At 42.5% G+C, this 22,397-nt stretch overlaps 1 protein-coding gene across 9 annotated transcripts in view; it reads right to left on the bottom strand.

Annotated features, from left to right (window-relative positions):
• The window catches only part of LOC132816525 (inositol polyphosphate-4-phosphatase type I A), a 213,749-nt gene that overhangs the window by 119,842 nt on the left and 71,510 nt on the right, over positions 1 to 22,397 (bottom strand). For 8 of the 9 annotated variants that reach the window (XM_060826226.1, XM_060826233.1, XM_060826234.1 and 5 more), the window contains one exon: positions 5,377 to 5,463. The gene's annotated coding sequence lies outside the window, so the exon portion shown is untranslated. The remainder of the gene's footprint in view (positions 1 to 5,376; positions 5,464 to 22,397) is intronic. The other variant, XM_060826228.1, reaches the window with a different exon arrangement.

Here is a 22,397-nt window from a genome sequence, read left to right as displayed (position 1 = left end):
CGGAAGCGGCAAGAACATCCATCAACAGACACATCGACCTGGACCCCAGATACAAATCACTGCAGCTGAAACTGACACCCGGAAGCGGCAAGAACAAACCAATTTAAATACCGGAAGAAACATCAAAGCAGCGCTTCACACGAGGCTCCAACAGCACTGATGATGTTCCCTAGCCAGGGAACGAAACGTTTGCAGCAAAAACTTCCAGCTCGGCGAGCAGAACCACAACAGACATGACCCATCTGTCATGACTGATCTGTGGTAGGGACTTCAAAGTTTGTGCGAAGATTTGTAGCTCGGGTGCTTGTTGTAGTGGTTCTGTTCGCCGAGTGGTAGGGACTTCCACAGGTTCACCACTCTGAAGAAATTTCTACTTAGCTCAGTACTAAGTGGTCTGCCCGGTGTCACTAAACAAGGACATGGACTTTGCTATAATCTAGAATGTCCATTCTGCATTTACTCGTCTCGTCCTGTTCAAATTTGGTTGAGAAGGGATCTTGTAGAAACCGCCCTTCTAAACTCCTGTGAATATAATCTCCAATTCAATCTCAATGTATCAGTCTAGTAAACTTTTGCTGCAGTTATGCTATAGCAAGCGCACCCTTCTTCAGAGGAGGAGGAGGAGACCAAAATTACAAAAGATATTCCAGGCATGGTCACACCAAGGCCCTGTATAATCACAGCAAGACATCCCTGCTCCTGTAGTCCAAACCGCTCTCTAGGATGTCGACCATCTGCTTTCTGAACCACCTGCTGCATATGCACACTTACCTTCAGTGAGTGGTGTACAAGGCTACCTTAGCCTTGTTGCACATCACCTTCTTCAAATTTATAGCCAGGTAGTACATGTTCCTATATGAGCTCTCACAAATAGATAAACCCACATCACATTCACCTTTCACTGCATCTATGAAGCATTTGTCCACTCGCCCAGCTTACCCAAATCACAGTGAAGCAACTCTACACCCTCCTCACATCTCATCCTCCCATTCACTTTGTTTCACCTGTAAATTTGGAGGTATTATATTTAGTTTCCTCATTCAAATCATTAATATACATCGTAAATAGATGGGGTTCTAGAACTGACTCCTGTAGGACTCTACTAGTTACTTCCTGTCATTTGGCAAAAAAACCCATTTATTCCTCCACTGTTTCAGTTTTATCCATTTCAATCCATGACCTCAAATCCCATGTGTTACACACTAATCTATATGGGACTGTGTCAATAGTCCCATATAGATTGGTGAGTAACACTTCTGACAGTTCAAATAAATCAAATCCACTGGCATCCCCTCACCAACTCTACAAGTCACATCTTCAAATAATTCCAGTAGATTCTATGCTGATTCTGCCACTGTTTTCTCAAGGGCCACGTCATTAAGTAGATTATCTGGCCTTGGGGATTTATCTACATTCAATCTCAATTTCCATTTCCCCAGTCTCAATTTTCCCAATATCATTTACCTACTAATACTTATTTTCTTCAGTTTCTCCCCTTCTCTAAACGCTGTGTTTCCCAAATATTTCTGCCATGCTATTTATGACCTCTTTTGTCACTAAAGAACCTATGTATCGAGTTGGTCAGCTACTTGTCTGCTCCCCATTATAAATTCCCCTGATTCTCAAAGTAAAGGATCCACATTTACCTTTATCAATCTTTGTTTTCTTCACATACATCTTAGAAACTTTTACCGTCAATTTTAATGTTCCCCACAATCTTACTGAATCAATGTCCCCCTTTTTAAATCCATATCATCCTCTTTTGCTGAACTTTAAATTGCTCCTAATCCTCTGGTCTGCTACATTTCTTGGGCCAAATTTGTTTGGATCTAATACTATTCATACTTTTCTTTGTTACCCATAGTTGGGCTACCTTTCCCATTTTATTTTTGCCAGATAGGAATGAACAATTGCTGCAGTTCCTCCATGCAGTCTTTTAATGTTTGCCATTGCCTATCCATCATCATTTCTTTAATCATATCATTATAGATACATTTAGATTCAGGGCTCTAGTCTCAGAATCAACAATATCACTCTCCATCTTAATGAAGAATTCTATCATGTTATGGTTACCCCTCCTTGAGTGGTCTCTCAAAGCTAGATTGTCTATTATTCTTTCTCATTAAACAATAGTCAGTCTGAGATGGCCTGTTTTCTGGTTGGTTCTTCAACATACTGATCCAGAAAACCATTCCATTCAGAGTCCAGTAATTCCTCCACTACAGTATTACCAATCTGACTTTCCCAATATGCAGATTAAAGGCAACCATAATTACAGCTCTCTTTAATATTTGCCTATCCATTTTCCTGAGCAGCACCAAAATGCCGGCTGTTCCAATCTGTGAGCTGGATGCATATCTTTACAGCAGCATTTCTTTTTATTCCCACAGGGAATGTGGGTGGCACTGGGCCAACATTTATTGCCCACCCCTAGTTGCCCTTGAAGTAGTGGTGCTGAGTTGCCTTCTCAAAACATGGCAGTGCCTATTCTGCATGTAAATCCACAATAGTGTTAGGGCCCATATCAATGCCAGCTGCTGGTGCACCCCAAAGTTCAATTTTAAAGCACACAGGCTTTGGACGCCTGAGTCTGTGGATGAGGGAATGCATTTGGCTGTAGTGTCCACTGGAATGTTGTCCTGGGCTGCCCAAGATAGTAGTACCAAGAGCAAAGTGGTACTACTATCCAAGAGCCAGGTACCCACTCTGGCCTTTATGTCAGAAATTGTTGACATCTTGCTTCCTTGCAGCAGAGGGTGGTGGTGGAGGGTTGTTTTTTGGACTGGAGACCTGTGAACAGCAGTGCTCGGCAGGGATTGATGCAGGGTCAACGTTCCTTCCTCATTTATATGAGCGACTCGAATTAGAATTTATGAGGCATGGTTAGTAAGTTTGGTGACGACATCAAAATTGGTGTCATAGATAACCACCTTCATTGCTGACTAAGATCATAAAGAAATCTTGATTAATTGGGTCAACAGACTGAAGAGTGGCAATTGGAGTTTAATTTGGTTAAATGCAAGGTATTGCGTTTTGGCAGAAACAAAGGGGAGGGCTCAGACAGTTAATAGTACGGCCCTGGGCAATATTGTTGAACAGAGAGACCAAGGGGATAAGGTTCAGAGCTCTTTGAAACTTGCATCATAAGTAGACAGGGTGGTTAAGGCTGCATTAAGCACACGTGCCTTCACTGCTCAGACCACTGAGTATAGGAGTTGGGACACCATGTTGAGGTTGTACAGGATATGGATGTACATTTTAGAGTACTATGTGCAGTTTTGGTCATGCTGCTATAGAAAGGATATGATTAAATTGGAGAGGGTTCAGAAAAGATTTACAAGGATTTTGCTGGGACTGCAGGGTTGGATTATAAGGATAAGTTGAGATTTTTTCTTAACTGGAACATAGGAGGCTGTGAGGGATGACCGTACAGGTTTACAAAATCATGACAGGCATAGGTAAGGTAAAAAGCAAAAGATCTTTTCCCTAGGGTGACAGAGTTGAAACTAGTGGGCACATTTTTAGGGTGAGAGAACAAAGATTTATAAAAGGACCTGAGAAGCAACATTTTCACACAAGACGGTTCATATGTGGAATGAACCGACAGAAGTGGGAGATGCAGGTACAGTTACAATACTTAAAAGACTTTTGGATAGATATATGAATAGGAAAGGTTTAGAGGGATAATGGGCCAAACGCAGGCAATTGGACTAGTTTTAGTTTGGGAAACTTGGTTGGCATGGACAAGTTAGATAGAAGGGTCTGTTTCTATACTATGAGTCAGTAGGATTGGATGCTATATATCAATAAAAGTGAGCTTTGGTGTTAATGAGTGTTATGCAATAATCCATGTTAACAGGAATTTGAAAAGATCATAATGCCTGGAACATAGTTGCTCCTGACAGTATGAGAAGCCTTACTGGAGTACTTGGGATTCCTTCAGATTTCTCATTGTAAATTATGTCATTCAAGCCCCTGATAGATATTTCTCTTTATAATACACCAGTTACCAGAGACCAAGGTCTTCAACCATACAGAGACTAGCGAACTTCAGAGTTTTGATAGAGTAAAGAAGAAGAAATGGTCTCCAGAGGCATAAACACTGATAACCAGCTGTCAATATTAAGGCAATTGGCAAAAGAACAGGAAATAAGACAAGGAAGAAAAACTGTGCACATAGGTTCGATGATTTGGAATTTAGTGTTTGAAAGTGTTGTGGAAACTGAATCAATTGCAATTTTTAAAAAGGAACTAGATAACCCCTCAATGGAGAAACAAACAGGGCTAGGAAAAACAAGGAAATTGAATTAATATACAGCTCTTTCAAAGTGTCAGCATTGGCATGGTGAGCCAAATGAGTTTCTGGTCGATTACTTTCTATGATCCTAATAAGTCTCTTACTTTGAAATATATCAGCCATGTATTGTTCTATTCAAATTAGAGCATGCAAAAGAGCTACATTGGTTGGAGGGATTTGGGAGATGTGTGGTTTGCATTGTACTTATAAAACACAGTGAAAATAGATGGCATGAGCAAAATGCAATGGAAAACAGGATGGAATGCGAGTGGATTGAATAGTATGAGGAAAGGCAAGGGAAGAAGGAACCATAAGATGAAAGTTTAAACTAGTACTGTCATAGTAAAGATACTCACCTTCAACATTTTAGTGATTAGAAAACATCAGCTAGTTGTGAGAAGATTTGTAGCTCAGATTAAGGTTCTGGATGTAAGTTTGCTTGCTGAGCTGGAAGGCTCGTTTTCAGACTTTTCGTCACCATACTAGGTAATATCTTCAGTGGGCCTCTGGGTGAAGCACTGGTGTTACGACCCGATTTATATTTGTGTTAGAACAGGAATTGACATCACTGCAGAAAATGACACCAGCAACCCAAGGAAACCTAAACACAAAAAGTGGGTAACACCAGTGCTTCATCGGAGGTTTACTGATGATGTTACCTAGTATAGTGATGAAACATCTGAGAATGAATCTCCCAGTTCGGCGAGCAAATTTACATCCATTAGAAAACATCCTATACAGTGAAATGTCAGTCAATTTTAACATGCAACAGTTTCATCAACACATGCAAAGTTGATCCAAACTCCAAGATGAGCAACAATGGGTAAGGGAAATGTTAGTAAATCAAAAAAGAAAAGTCTATAATTATCTAGTTTAATACTAGGAACTAAGCTGACAAATCCACAGGGGTTTATTTGTTCCAGCACCATAGGTCAACAAATTCAGTATCCAAAACATATTAGGTTAAATATCTTTGAACAGCAAAAGCACCGATCTGCACAGACTTGAAAACAGTAGCAGCTTAACAAATTCATGAAGTGGTTACACACAAATGCTTAGAATACACTTCTGCTACTTACGTACAGCAAGGTTGATTTGCTGGCATCATTTAATGTCAGCTCTGCATTTCTTTGTCTTAAAACAGTATGGCTACTTCATTGTTTCACCTTAAGGAGAAAGAAAGAAAATGGAAACTTAAAGCCTGAAACTAATTTTCTGTTGAAACATTTTTTCTCAAATATTAAGATTAAAGCAGATTCACACTGTTCCAAGTTCTCTCTCTCTCACCTTGGTTGGAGATATTTAGCATTTCACACTGTTGGCCAGCATATCTTTGCTAAGCTTTAACTCTGGGTTTTTCTGCTAATTAAAGAAAAAGCTAAACTCACACTTAAGACAATATTTGAATTTTGAGATTCACACAATTTGACATGTGCAGGAAACCTTCAACAGTGACTGAATAATAGTCAGACACACCACCCATGCACTTCAGTATAAAATCCAACCCGGTGGATTAAAATTGAGAAAACAGGAAAGGGTCACTGGACTCTAAACATGAACACTTATCTCAACAAATGTTCCCAGACCCACTGTTTCTCCCATAATTCCTGTTTGTTCCAGATGCCTAGTATCTGTGTGAATAGTTCTGTGCTCTATTTTAATGCCTGATGATATGCGTTTTAATCACGTCATGACCGCTTGTGGAATCGGAATTCATTTACTGGAATATAAAACTAGTCTCAGTATTGGTGACCAATAAAAAAAATCAAAATAGTGAACTAATGGGTCTTCAAAATGTTCTTTTGAGAAGAAAATTTGCCATTATTGCCTGATCCGTCCTACATGCAACTCTAGACTCTCAGCAATGCTAACTCTGCCATCTGAAATGGCCAAACCAGCAACTCAATTGAATGTCAATCAAGGATCAATATTGGGTTTGCCACTGATACCTATATTAAATAAAAATCAAAAATACTACAGTTTACAGTTCAGGTAGAGAAAATACAGATAATTCACTCATCAAGATCCGAGTGAAGTTTGTTACGATCCATTTAGCGACCATTCAAAAAAAAAGTTTGAACACCTATCACTAGAATTATGCCAGAGGACATTTCTTTTAAAAACACAACATACAAGCTTCACTGCATAAATAGCAATTAAGTTAACACTATAGCCTATCTACTCAGGATTACTCTTCTTGCCCGACTCCTACCCCACACGAATGGTCTAAGATACTTCCAAATACTTTGCTGCCATTGTTCACTGAAGAACACCCAACTCCAGCTCGTCGTCTATCAACTTAATCTGGTTACTTTTACAGCACTTCTAAATTAATCTCCATGTTGCCTTCTTTGGAACTAGACTGTTGAACACCAATGTAGATTCGCCCATTAGTTTCAACCTAGGCATTCTTCAAGTTGTTGCTTGCCCATAAAATTGAACTACGATTAAATTTTACCTGCTTTTCATGATCAATGATGATGTTTTGTTTTAGTATAAACTCAGTTTACGGTGTAGATGCATTTAATTATAATTTTGCTAAATTCTGAGAGCTATAAACCACAAACAGTCCAAACTGCAATCAATTCTTTCAGCAAATATCCAGACAATCTGAAACTACATAATCTTTAAGGATCATCTCCATAACAACATAACCTACACTGAGCTGTTCTCAAATGAATCCATTGTTAATTCTCTCTCAAACAATTTCTTCTTTGACCTAATGAAGTAAATGGGTTATCACTACTTTTGGGGTTCACTGAACACAATCTAATTTAGCTTTAACTCTCAAACAAAATCATCTCTGAAACATTCTTGCAAAAATTGCAGACATCCAACTAAATAAGCACACTGTTTATGCTCCAGATGGTTATGACAAATTGTCACTGAACTCAAAATGTCAATTCAATTGTTTTTTTCTCCATAGATCCTTGCAGACTTCTCCAGCACTTTGTTTTATTCCAATTTCATTGCATTGCACTCAGTGTGAATCACAGTTTGAAAGTCTATTCATTGTCTAAAGTTTATATCAGAAGAGTGTGAATATAGTCTAAGTATTAGCAAGCAGTCAGTCACAGTTTACAAAAATTAAGTTTAGATGACTTGTTTCGACAGGTACAACTAAAGTAGTTTTCTTGTGACAATCTTACAATACTGCATACCTGCAAATACCTATTGTGCTGTATGACTGTGACCACATTTCTCAAATTTTGCACAAATTTGAAATATAACCCCATTCTTCCCACTATCAGTCCTCTCTTGGACTGCCTTGAGCTCTTAAATACTCCCTAATATCTGTTTGATTATATTTGGATATAAAAGTCAAGGTATTTTGCATATCTACTTGAGCAATCTATAGTAGAGAAAGTCCATTTTCAGATCAGCCTAATTTGTGCAAAATTATCAAAATCCATTAATAGATTATCTATTTTGAGCTAGAAGAAATCTATTTGCTAATTAACCTAATTCAGCATTAAGGCAAATTTAGCACAATCCATTGCTTAAGTTCTCTTATGGTTTAATCTCAACATAGCTTAAATTGTTAACGAAAGAAATAAAGACTTGCATTCCAAAGCCACCTTTCTATATTCAGATGTCCTGGCCAACATTTTTAACACAAAAAGTAGATATACCTTTTATTGTTATCTGTAGAGCCTGGAGTAGAAATTGACCACTGCACTTGTTTATATAATAGCAATAACTGTACTTCAATGTAATTAGCTGTGCATATAGAGCCTTGGAAAAGCTCGGTGGCAAATCAGTAATGTAGATTTTCTCTTACAGTCAATACAATAGCATAGAAATGGCCCTGGGACAGGTTAATATGCCATGCAGCTCAGAACTCTTTATAATAGAAACTATATTTTCCAACACCTCTCAGTTTTGGAGAGTCATACCATGAACTAAATATTAACAGTCTTTTGTGCTCCACAGATGCTGCTATACACACCGAGTTTCTCAAGCATTCAATTCTTTAAGATTTCCAACATCCATAGTATTTTGCCTTTAGCTGAAGACTTTTCCTGCCTTTCAACGGCTAATGTGCGACCTAACATTAAGAAATTTCTTGCATCTATAAATAAATTTCCAAGTGCTCAACAATGTCATTATATATCTCGAGAGCAAGTGCGACTTGAAACTCGGCCTCCTGGCTCAATTGCACTTTATATAGTACTTTTTGCAATCACCAGATGTAAATATTTTACATTTTATTCTGTACTTGAGAAGTGATGTAATATAGGAAATAAAGCAGCCAATTTGCACCTACAAAACTCTTGCAAAACAACAATGTGATCATGACCATATCTTTTTGAGATATGTTGACTGATGGGTAAATCTTGGCCTTAACAACAGGGACAGGATAACGGAATGGGCTATTTTACATTTTAGCAAGTTTTGAGAAGATTTGTAACTCAGGTTGAGGTTCTCGATGTAGGTTTGCTCGCTGAGCTTGAAAGTTCATTTCCTGACGCTTCATCACCCTGCTAGGTAACATCTTCAGTGGGCCTCTGGGTGAAGCACTGCTGATAATTCCTGCTTTCTATGTATATTCTTGGGTTTCTTTTTCCTGGTGATGTCATTTTCTGTTGTTTTTCTCAGAGGGTGGTAGATGTATTTGTTGATAGCGCTCCAACTGGAGCTCTATCAAACCGGAACTATCAACAAACTGAGTTAGAACTCATCTACCACCCTTTGAGAAGAACAGGAAATGACATCACCAACCCAAAGAAACCCAAGCATATACACAGAAAACAGGAATTATCAGCAGAGCTTCGTCCAGAGGCCCACTGAAGATGTTACCTAGTAGCGTGAAGCAGCATCTGGAAATGAACCTTCCAGTTCAGTGAGCAAACTTACATCTTTTACATTTCCCTTGAGGTGGCAGACAGCAGATTTAGCAGAGGGGACTATCTCATATAGCACTTTTTCTCGTGCAGCACTGATCACCCCACTCTTAACATCCTTGGGAGTTTCCATTCACCAGAAACTGGACTGAACTCACCATATAAATACACAGTTAGTGATAAGAGCAGGCCAGAGGTTAGGAACACTGCACTTAGTAACTCACCTCCTGACTCCCCCAAGATGGCTCACCATCTACAAAGGTTCAAGAGAGGAGTATGACTGAATACTCCCCATTTGCTTGGGCAGTGCAACTCCAACAACACATATGAAGCTTTACTCCATCCATGAGAAAGCAGCCCACTTGATAGGTTCCATATCCACAAACATCCACTCCCCCTACTACCGCCACTCAGTAGTTAAAAAGTGTAATATCTAGAAGATGCAGTCCAGAAATTCAAAAATTCTTAGAAACCGTATTCCAAATGCATGACTGCTACCATCTAGAAAGGAAGTCTGCAGATGCTTGGGAACATCACCCCTGCAAGTTCCCCTCCAAACCACTCATCATCATACTTAGAAATACTTCATCATTCCTTGACTGCCACTTGGTCCAAGTCCTGGAAGTCCTTGCCTATCCACATTGTGGATCTGTAGCACATGGACTTCAATGATTCAAGGAAGCAGCTCACAACCACCTTCTCAAACACAACTGGGATGAGCAATAAATGCTGGCCCAGCCAGCAGCACCTACATCCCACAAGTGAACTTAAAAAAAAACTCTCAGTATTGCACCTTTCAGTGAGCTGTCCTCATCTTTCTGCAGGATTGAACTCACCACATTGAGACTCAAGGGTAAAAAATGAGGTCTGCAGATGCTGGAGATCACAGTTGAAAATGTGTTGCTGGTTAAAGCACGGCAGGTTAGGCAGCATCCAAGGAATAGGAAATTCGAAATAAGCCCTTCATCAGGAATGAGGAGAGTGTGCCAAGCAGGCTAAGATAAAAGGTAGGGAGGAGGGACTTGGGGGAGGGGCGATGGAGATGTGATAGGTGGAAGGAGGTCAAGGTGAGGGTGATAGGCCGGAGTGGGGTGGGGACGGAGAGGTCAGGAAGAAGATTGCAGGTTAGGAGGGCGGTGCTGAGTTGAGGGAACTGACTGAGACAAGGTGGGGGGAGGGGAAATGAGGAAACTGGAGAAATCTGAGTTCATTCCTTATGATTGGAGGGTTCCCAGGCGGAAGATGAGGCGCTCCTCCTCCAGCCGTCGTGTTGTTATGTTCTGCCGGTGGAGGAGTCCAAGGACCTGCATGTCCTCGGTGGAGTGGGAGGGAGAGTTAAAGTGTTGAGCCACGGGGTGGCTGGGTTGGTTGGTCCGGGCGTCCCAGAGGTGTTCTCTGAAGCGTTCCGCAAGTAAGCGGCCCGTCTCCCCAATATAGAGGAGGCCACATCATCGGGTGCAGCGGATGCAATAGATGATGTGTGTGGAGGTACAGGTGAACTTGTGGAGGATATGGAAGGATCCCTTGGGGCCTTGGAGGGAAGTGAGGGAGGAGGTGTGGGCGCAAGTTTTACATTTCCTGCAGTTGCAGGGGAAGGTGCCGGGAGTGGAGGTTGAGTTGGTGGGGGGTGTGGACCTGACGAGGGAGTCACAAAGGGAGTGGTCTTTGCGGAACGCTGATAGGGGAGGGGAGGGAAATATATCCCTGGTGGTGGGGTCCGTTTGGAGGTGGCGGAAATGACAGCGGATGATACGTTGTATACGGAGGTTGGTGGGGTGGTAGGTGAGAACCAGTGGGGTTCTGAGATCGCCGACGGACTCGCAACCCCCGCGGCTACCGGGAATGACTACGGTTCTTTAGTCGCCACAACCATTTCCGCCCCTTCGGTTGCCGTCGCCGCAGCCACTTCCGCCCCCACTGACATCACTAACCTGCAGGACCACAACGCCTCAGGTTTCTCCGCCCCCACGCCGTCTTTCGTCACTACATGTAACCCCGCCTTCACCAAACCTTCGTCACGACGCATGACCCCACCCCCACGCTCGACTCCCGCCCCCACACCGAGCAACGTCACCACGTCTAACCCCGCCCCTACGTCGATCTCTGCCCCCGCCCCCAGCTCCAGTCCCACACCAGGTCCTAGCTCCCAGCCATGCCGGATCTTCACCATCCCTCCAGACCTCCCCCTCTCTGAGGATGAAAGATCAGTCCTCAGCAGAGGCCTCACCTTCATTCCCCTACGCCCTCGGATCAATGAGTTCAACAAGCGGCGAGATATTGAACAATTCTTTCACCGCCTTCGCCTCCGTGTCTACTTTCACAACTAAGACTCCCGCCCACCCTCTGACGACCCCTTCTCCCGCCTCCAACGCACCCCATCCACCTGGACACCCCGTGCTGGCCTCTTACCCGCCCTCGATCTATTTATAGCCAACTGCCGCCGCGACATTAACCAACGCAACCTGTCCACCCCTCTCACCCACTCCACCCTCTCACCCTCAGAACGTGCAGCCCTCCACTCCCTTCGCTCCAATCCCAACCTCACCATCAAACCGGCAGACAAGGGAGGCGCGGTAGTAGTTTGGCGCACCGACCTTTATACTGCTGAGGCCAAACGCCAGCCCGCGTCCGCCTCCTCTTATCGCCCCCTTGACCACTACCCCACCTCCCACCACCAAACCATCATCTCCCAGACCATCCATAACCTCATCACCTCAGGGGATCTCCCATCCACCACCTCCAACCTCATAGTCCCACAACCCCGCATTGCCCATTTCTACCTCCTGCCCAAAATCCACAAACCTGACTGCCCCATTGTCTCAGCCTGCTCCTGCCCCACCGAACTCATCTCCGCATACCTCGACACGGTTCTGTCCCCTTTAGTCGAAGAACTCCCCACCTACGTTCGGGACACCACCCACGCCCTCCACCTCCTCCAGGATTTTCGCTTCCCCGGTCCCCAACGCCTTATTTTCACGATGGACATCCAGTCCCTGTACACCTCCATCCCCCATCACGAAGGACTCAAAGCCCTCCGCTTCTTCCTTTCCCGCCGCACCAACCAGTACCCTTCCACTGACACCCTCCTTCGACTGACTGAACTGGTCCTCACCCTGAATAACTTCTCTTTTCAATCCTCCCACTTCCTCCAAACTAAAGGAGTTGCCATGGGCACCCGCATGGGCCCCAGCTATGCCTGTCTCTTCGTAGGATATGTGGAACAGTCCATCTTCCGCAACTACACTGGCACCACCCCCCACCTTTTCCTCCGCTACATCGATGACTGTATCGGCGCTGCCTCGTGCTCCCACGAGAAGGTTGAACAGTTCATCAACTTTACTAAACACCTTCCATCCCGACCTTAAATTCACCTGGACTGTCTCAGACTCCTCCCTCCCCTTCCTAGACCTTTCCATTTCTATCTCGGGCGACCGACTCAACACAGACATCTACTATAAACCAACTGACTCCCACAGCTACCTGGACTAGACCTCCTCCCACCCTGCCCCCTGTAAAAACTCCATCCCATATTCCCAATTCCTTCGTCTCCGCCGCATCTGCTCCCAGGAGGACCAGTTCCAACACCGCACAGCCCAGATGGCCTCCTTCTTCAAGGACCGCAGATTCCCCCCAGATGTGATCGACGATGCCCTCCACCGCATCTCCTCCACTTCCCGCTCCACCGCCCGTGAGCCCCACCCCTCCAAACGCCACCAAGACAGAACCCCACTGGTTCTCACCTACCACCCCACCAACTTCCGTATACAACGTATCATCCGCTGTCATTTCCGCCACCTCCAAACGGACCCCACCACCAGGGATATATTTCCCTCCCCTCCCCTATCAGCGTTCCGCAAAGACCATTCCTTTCGTGACTCCCTCGTCAGGTCCACAGCTCCCACCAACCCAACCTCCACTCCCGGCACCTTCCCCTACAACCGCAGGAAATGTAAACCTTGCGCCCACACCTCCACACTCACTTCCCTCCAAGGCCCCAAGGGATCCTTCCATATCCGCCACAAGTTCACCTGTACCTCCACACACATCATCTATTGTATCCGCTGCACCCGATGTGGCCTCCTCTATATTGGGGAGACGGACCGCTTACTTGCGGAACGCTTCAGAGAACGCCTCTGGGATGCCCGGACCAACCAACCCAACCACCCCGTGGCTCAACACTTTAACTCTCCCTCCCACTCCACCGAGGACATGCAGGTCCTTGGACTCCTCCATCGGCAGAACATAACAACAGGACGGCTGGAGGAGGAGCGCCTTATCTTCCGCCTGGGAACCCTCCAACCACAAGGAATGAATTCAGATTTCTCCAGTTTCCTCATTTCCCCTCCCCCCACCTTGTCTCAGTCGGTTCCCTCAACTCAGCACTGCCCTCCTAACCTGCAATCTTCTTCCTGACCTCTCCGTCCCCACCCCACTCCGGCCTATCACCCTCACCTTGACCTCCTTCCACCTATCACATCTCCATCGCCCCTCCCCTAAGTCCCTCCTCCCTACCTTTTATCTTAGCCCGCTTGGCACACTCTCCTCATTCCTGATGAAGGGCTTATGCCTGAAATGTCGAATTTCCTATTCCTTGGATGCTGCCTAACCTGCTGTGCTTTAACCAGCAACACATTTTCAGCTCACATTGAGACTCAAGAATATTATCAGTTGAGCTATGGATGACACTAACAAACAATGCAATACAGTTCTACAGGAATAGCAGCACTTCATATTTTACATAATCATGATATTCAAACTTATGTAACTACATACAGGTTATTTGACAACATCTTCCCACATCTGACATGTCTTCCAACATATTTTACTGAACACAATTTCAGAGTTACATTAAACCCAATAAACTGCTCAAATTGCTGCATCAGTCAAGGCAACAGATCATGGACTAAATGTGAGTTTTAGTCATGTAGTTTCATTTTAATCTGCATGGTGCATTGGCCCACTTAAGTATCACTTGGCATTGCACATACTGGTTTAGTATTCCATCGCATTTAGGAAGTAGAGAGTGTGATTTAAATTGAGAAATGTAAAATTGTAAAGATCAGGTTTGGGCTCATATTGTGAACTGGTAGTGTCTCCCAGAAGACCGATGTTCAAGTCCCACTTTCTCCAGAGATGTGTAATAACATTCCTGAACAGACTGCTAAGAAAACATCTACAAAAACCAGGACCATACAGAAACTTAATTTCAGCTAAAAGGGAAAAAGTCCAGAACAGTTGGCATAATATTGTTAGGATGGCTTTGTTTTCAACAGTTTTTTGTGAATTCGAGTTTGAAGGATTGTCTTTTTCAATAGGTCAATATAAGGATTGAGGATCTTTTTTGTAAAAAAAAACTAATTTCTTGGAAAATACATGATTCTAAATAGTTGCTTGAATTCACTTCAGGGAAAACACCTGACTTTTTTTATGACTGAATTTTAGTGGTACTCTGAATTTTGCGTTGCAGGCTTGGACTTTACATTGGTAAAACCTGCTGAGAGAAAAAACAAGGACCTGCTCAGCCGGAGTCCCCTGAGCAAACTGTATGTGCCGAGCTTCCAGAGACATGATCCGATATTGGTGACACTGGCTGACATGTGCCAGAATCTGAACATTCTATACTAATCAGAAAATAAACAAAGCAATTAAATTTATGTTGTGTCGCGTGGAGTAGTGGAACACGAGAAAGACAAGGCATTCCTCATATCACTGTCCCAACAATAGATGTATCATTCAGCAAAGAAACCAGTAATGGAATTTAAGAATTTACCTTCTCTGAAGGAAGGGGGATGTTGTGTTGATTCAAGATGATACATGCTTTATATTTGTTCTCAGAATTTGCGCAATGCTATTTTCAAATTTGTGACGTCCATTTGACACCTGTACACCCTCAGTGGTTTTCTCTGTGGTTGTTGGAAATAACTGAGCAGAGTACTCAGCCATTTCAGAAGGAAGTCAAGAGTCATCCATATTTGCATGGGTCTAGAGGTCTGTATAGGCCAGACCCATAAGGATGGCAGTTTTTCCTCCCTCAAGGATATTAGTTAAACAGATTATGCTTTGTACAATTAGATTAGATGGATTAGCCGTAGTAAATGCTAGGGCATAACGATAGGTTGAGTAGGTGGATCTGGGTAGGATGCTCTTTGGAGGGGCAGTGTGGTCTTAATGGGTCAAATGGCCTACTTCCACACTGTGGGAATTCTATGATTCAAATTATAAAAAGAACACTTTTTTTCTAAAATATTCACGAGAGACATGGGCATTGTTGGTTGGATCAGCATTTATTAGCTGCCCATCATTCCCCTCGAGAAGGTGGCAGCAAGCTGGCTTCTTGAACCACTGCAGTCCACATGCCGTTAGTGAGGAGTGAAGGAAGAGAGTTCTCAGGATTTTGACCCATTGACAGTGAAAGAATGGAAGATATGTCTAAAACTAGTCAGCATTAATTTGAAGAAAAAAGAGAAAGTGGTTTAGAGAGATCAGAGGAAAAATCTTTTCCACCAAGTGGCAGAAATATGGAATGCCCTGTCTGAAACAGTTGTGGAGACAGATACTCTCGTAAGATTTCTACAACTATAAGCTCCCTTTGTCTTGATGATTTATTTCCGTCCCACTATATAACAATATACTGATCCAATAAAGTTCCTATTAAATTTACAGCTCAAAGCCAACCAGCTGGGTTGATCCTCCCCTGTAGATTTTCCCTGGGTCCCCTTTGGTCTTCTGCTGTAGAGATGTTTCATATGAAAAAAAAAGTACTTTTCAGAGATAATGTTTTTGAATAGCAGTCATTCGATAGCAGAAGGGGCTCTGGCTAACTGTCCAAAATGCCTGCTTTTATATACCAAAACATTGGATCATCTCAATGGTTTGATGTTAGCAAAACAGTAAAATTCAAATTCAATTGGGTTTTAGTATCTTGGGGCATAACTTAAACTGATTGGCTGAATTCGAATTGTTGTGAATGTTACATGTTTAAATTTTCCAGCACACTCCATGCCTGCTAGGTGCTTGGCAGCGCTCACTCTCTCAAAGGTACGGTACACACCTTCAACTTATAACATCATGCAAGCCAACCCTGCATCCACTGACTCCAATTATATTTCTCACTGCCTCAGGAAGACAGCCAACATAAAGACCCCCTCCCACCCTGGTTATAATTTCTTCTAACCTCTTCCATCAGGCAGAAGATACAAAGGCTTAAATACACATACCAATAGATAACAGGAACAGCTTCTTCCCAACTGTTTTAGATTTCTGAATGGATCTCAATTTTTAAATTTAATGTTGACCTCGTTCTTAGTGCACCTTCTCTGCAGGGGTAACATTGTATTCTTTGCTCTTTTCTATTAGCCTGATGCACTTTGTACAGTATGATCTGCCTGTACTGCACGCAAAGCAAAACCTTTCACTGTGCTGAGGTACAGGTGACAATAATAAATCAAATCAAATTTTGCTTACAGGACATATATGGATAGTATTCCACACTGAGCAAATAACAATGTTGTGGTAGTACTGGAACAATTTAGGTGAAGCAAGTTAAGAAGCAGTTCTTCAGACAAATGGCAGTGAATGCTGAGACAGATTATTTTTTGTTCAAAGCTATTAAAAAGGACATGGACCAAAGGCAGATATATGGAGTTAGGCCACAGATCAGCCATGATCTCACTGAACAGGCTTGAGGGACTTACTTCTGTTCCTACATTTCTAAGTTCTGGAGTACACATCTTCAGTATTAATGTTAGAATACTGTCAAGATCCATAATCTGTGCAGTATCTGGTGCCTCCAACCATTCCTTGAAATTATATGGAGTTAATCAAATTGGCAGAAGACTGGCATTTATGATGCTGGGATCTCTGGAGGTGGCCAAGGTGGATCATTCACTCTGCACTTCTGGCTAAAGTCTACTATGAATGCTAAAGGCTTATCCTTTGCTCAGCTCTTCCATCATCGAGGATAGGGATATTCATGGAACATCCTCCTCCAGGAAGATATTAAATTGTCTACCATTATTCTCAAATCGATGCAGCAGTACTGCAGAGCTTAGATCTGTTTAGCTCGTTATGGAATTGCTTTGTTCAGTCTGTCATCTGCTGCTTTTGCTGTTTGGTACACAAGTAGTCCTGTTGTAGCATGAGACTGACACCCCATTTTTAGGTATGCCTGATGCTGCTCCTGACATTCCCCCCTGCACTCTTCATTGAACCACAGTTGATCCTTTGGCTTGATGGTAATGTTAGACTGGGGGAGTGTGCTGGGCCACAAGGTTGCAGAATTGTGGAGTATGATTCTGTTGATGGGCCACAGTGCCCTATGGATGTCCATTCTTGATTTGTTAGATCTGTTCAAAATTTGAGGAGAAAGTGAGGACTGCAGATGCTGGAGATCAGAGCTGAAAATGTGTTGCTGAAGAAGGGCTCATGCCCGAAACGTCGATTCTCCTGCTCTTTGGATGCTGCCTGACCTGCTGCGCTTTTCCAGCAACACATTTTCAGCTTTGTTCAAAATTTGTCCCATTTTGCTTGATAATAGTGCCAAACAATACATCTGATTCTCAATGTGAAGATTGGACTTTGGCTCCACAAGGATTGTGCAGTGGCCACTCTAACCAATATGGTCATGGACAAATGCATCTGTGGTAAGGATGAGGTCATATATATCTCTTATTGGTTCCCTCAATACCTTCCACAGACCCAGTCTAGCAGCTTTGTCCTCGAGGATCCAGCTTGATCAGAAGTACTGCTGCCAGGCTACTCCTGATGGTGAACATTGAAATCCCCTACCCAGAGTATGTTTTGTGTCCTTGCTACCATGAGGGCTTCCTCCAAGTGTTGCTCAACATGCAATAGGACTGATTCATCAGCCAGGGGATATGGTATGTGATAATCAGCAAGGTATTTCCTTGCCCATGTTTGTCCTGATATCATGTGACTTCATGGGGGTCCACTGTCAATGTTGAGGAATTTCAGGGGAACTCCCTCCTGACTGTCTATGAGTATGTCACACCTCTGCTGACCCTGTCCTGCTAGTGGGACAGGACATACCCAGGCATGGCTATGGTGAGGTCTAGGGCAACATCTGTACAGTATATCAGGCTGTCACTTGACCAGTCTGTAAGACAACTCTTTCAATTTTGGCATTAGATTCAGACATTAGTAAGGACGATTTTGAAGGGTTGTTTTAACCATTGTTTCTGATGCCTAGATTGACAGTCTGTCCAGTTTTATTCCTTTATTGAGACTAAATAGTGACCGTTACAACTGAGTGGCTTGCTAGACCATTTTAGAGAGGCCAGTCAAGAGTTGTACTGTGGATCCACATGTAGGCAAGACCAGGTAAGGATGGCAGGTTTCCTTCCCTGAATGACAAATGAACCAAATGAGTTTTTCTCAAACAGCAGTGATTTCCTTCAACTCTTAATTCCAGATATTTATTGAATTCAATTTTCACCAACCAACATGGCAGGATTCAAACCAGAGACCCCAGAACATCAGCTGAATTTAGCCTAGCAATGATACCATTAGGCCATCGACTCCTGGAATTACCTTTTTACTTCAGATTTTTTACGAAGTGAATTTAAGCTCTAAACAGCTACCATGGTGAGCTTTGAACATCTCCATAGTATGTCTTATGTCTCTGGATTACTAACCCAAAAATACATCCTTTGGCTAACCTACTTGAACAAAAAGGATGATAACATACTGGAAATATTCTGCATTAGCAGATGCAACACTAATTAACCTTTTGTTGGAACCCAACACAAGCTGGCCCAGTCAGAAAAAGCTCCAATGAGCACAAAATGGCAACTGGTGCTGCATTCTAAATGAGCACAACAGATTGAAAAGTAACACCAAGACAGACAGAATCATCCCCAGCTGTGATCCATATTGGATTGGACTGGAGAGCCTTCATTCTCACCTACAGTCCTGCAGCCATTGTTAGGGCAAGACCTCTCTCGTCACTCAGTTAATAATGAACGTTGCTGTTTGCTGTCTATTTCAGCCAAATGGGAGTGCAGAGTTCATACACAAACTTACAGGAGTTGGTCACAAGTCTGCTCTGCCATTCAAATGAGATCATGGCTGATCTGATTTTGGCCACAACTTCACAGTGTGACCCATACAGACGTCCTTCAATTCTCAACTACTTCTGCCCTAAAAATATTCCATTACCCTGCCTCCACTATTCACTGGGGAAGAGGAGAAAAAAAAGTGTCTTAAATGGGAGACCCCTTACTTTAAAAACAAGCAGCTATGTTCCCTGGTTCTACCACATCCTACAAAAGGAGCCAAATTTTCAGCATCCAATTTGTCAAATCTACTCAGCATATCAGTCTTCTGAAGATCAATAGATGCAGTCCCAATGCAGTCTAACCTTTCCTCATAAAATTATAACTCCCAGAGAGCATTAAAGGTAATATTCCAGTACTGCTTTCAGTGCACATGGATCCTTGTTTCAGAGGAGAGACCAAAACTACACACACTACACCATAGAAGTTCTCAAAGATCTACACAACTGTGACAAAACATCAATTTTTACATTCCATTCTCCTTGCAATAAATTCTATCATTCAATTTCCCTTTTTAATCCTTGGTACTGTTTGCAATTTTTTGTGACCTACGTATCAGGACATCCAGAATCCTCTAAACCTCCAAGTCTTCCAATTCACTGGAAACATTGCCTTTCCATTTTCAGGATTGCTGGCTTACTGGCTGAAAGGTGGGGAGATCCAAGGGAAATCTAATGTCCTTCTGCATGGTGAAAGGAACACTTCCAGGAAATTATTATTTTGGTACATATCCCTGTTCTTATAATTTCCATTCTCAATGCACAACACAATTCTAGGTGGCGATTTACATTGAATTTGCTGAAAGAGGGTTAAAATAGTGCCTTCAGAGGACCAAATTCAAGAGCAATCTGTAAATAAACTGTCAAGACAGACGTTTAATGAAAAATGTGCAGACTCCCAGCAAAACAGTAGCATCTGGTTCATTCAGGAACAGCAAAATGTCCTGTGACCAAAACTGTGACATCATAGTGGGCAGTGTGAATGCTTGTAGTCTTCTGCTTTCAACTCCTACCTCCATGTCCATTTTATCCAAGACAAAACAACTAAAGGCTAAATAAGTACTGCTAAGATAAAATTTCTAATGTGGAGCAGTGCGCTCAATCAACTGAGGCACTGATGAGGAGTTTATACTTACATCGTACCTTTATTTCACAGCCCTCAAAGGACTTCTCAAAAGCGCTATAAAACAATGACAAATAATGTCATAAGGAAATATTAGGTTACCTGCCCAAAAGCTTGAATAGGGACAGATTTTAAGTAATGCCTTGAAGGAGAAAAGCAAGATTGAGTTTTACTGCAGCAACTTGTGTTGAGTCTCACAACAATAACGTGTGTCAAAAGGGACATGCTTGTGACATCATAATCATATCATGGCACATGATCTAATGGGACAAAGGACTTGGTCTCCCTTTCTGAATTCTCGAAGGATTGCCTAGTTCAAACCCAGACACTCAAGTACTTATGATTCCAATAAAGGTGGTAAGTGGAGAACCAGCCAGAATGCATTGGAATAGTCACAACTAGAAGCAAAATGATATTATAAACAACAATACAAAATGCAAACCATGCACAGAGTACTTTGCTCTCTCTTTCTTCTAAGATGGTTCTTCTTTGCCTTCATCTTCTAACTCCATTTGTCTCAACTGTAATTAAGTTTTTATAACTCTACTGCACTTGTCTGTTTCTCTGATACATACAAGTGCTTAACCAACTCCATTACAATTCCAGCTTTCCTTATGTACCTGGTTAAACCCAATTCTGACCTATTTGATAATTCTAAAGTACGTCTTTCCTCGGTTTTTCTACTTCTTTTCCCTGCCTGCCTGGTGGAAATACCAGGCTTACAAACCTAGTATTGTGTCCTTTTTTTTTTGAGTGTTAAAAAACGTGACGCTGGAAAAGCACAGCCAATTAGGCAGCACCCAAGGAACAGGAGGGTCAACGTATCAAGCATAAACTCATCAGGAATGCTGCTCGAATGCTGCCTGAACAGCTGCACTTTTCCAGCGCCACACGTTTTGACTCTGATCTCCAATTGCTTCACAACTGAAATTCTCAATCATTGAGACCTTATACAGTCTTTCTGGCTAATAATAACATTCTTCTCTCAGTGTTTTTGTGATTGATCAGTCTTGAAATCTGACTTTCTGTAATATAGGGCCATGTTACATTATGACCCATCAGATGACTTAATGATGAATTCCTTTTGCACAAAACGTCTCTTAGATTTCACTTAATTTGCAGAGGAGCAGCGAGATGGTGACAAGGTGTAATAAGCGTGTTGCAAGTTAGTCTCGTGATTGATTAAAGAGGAAATAGAAAAGCTTCAGGAAAGATTTACAGGGATGTTGTCAGGGTTGGAGGGTTTGAGTTATAGGGAAAGGCTGAATAGGTTGGGGCTATTTTCCCTGGAGCACAAAAGGCTGAGGGGTGACCTTACATAAGTTGATAGAACCATGCAATGCATAGATAGTGTCAATGGCCAAGGCCTTTTCCCCGGGTTATGGAATCCAAACTAGAGGGCATTGGTTTAAGGGGAGGGAGAAGACTTAAAAGGGACCAGAGGGGCAACTTTTTCAGAGAGTTGTGCAAGTGTGGAATGAGCTGCCAGAGGAAGTAGATGAGGCTGGTACAATTACAATATTTAAAAGGGATCTGGCTGGGACAATGAATAGGAAGGATTTAGAGGGATATGGGCCAAATGCTGGCAAGTGGGACGAGATTAATTTAGGATATCTGGTTGGCATGGACAAGATGGACTGAAGGGTCTGTTTCAATGCTGTACATCCCTATGACTCTCTAAAAAAAATTGCTATGCCAGTAATAAAATGCTTTAAAATGTGGTTGTTTGTATTGTATCATAATTCCTAATTCACTGAGAATACAGCAAATTTCAGTTCTATTCAATCAAAACCAACAGCATAGAAGGAAACCACAATGTTTATCATGCCAGTTCCGGCTCCTGACAATGAGAAAGCTATCCAATTAACACATCACTATTTCTTGGCCTTTGGCTCCAGATTTTAATATAGTTTTTATTTAAAATTGTTGCAAATGCCTTCTAATTCTGAAACATTCTTACATAAATATAATGCCCTCGGCATAATATAGACACATGGAATTCATTTGGCTGCAGTCCTTTCGAAAATACGTCAAAGCATTTGAAAGTGCAACCAAGATTCA

Source organism: Hemiscyllium ocellatum, chromosome 6 (assembly GCF_020745735.1).
Source record: "Hemiscyllium ocellatum isolate sHemOce1 chromosome 6, sHemOce1.pat.X.cur, whole genome shotgun sequence".
In the NCBI taxonomy this organism is placed as follows: Eukaryota; Metazoa; Chordata; class Chondrichthyes; order Orectolobiformes; family Hemiscylliidae; genus Hemiscyllium; species Hemiscyllium ocellatum.
The sequence above is the reverse complement of the archived record's forward strand: the minus strand, read 5'-3'. Positions and strand labels throughout refer to the sequence as shown.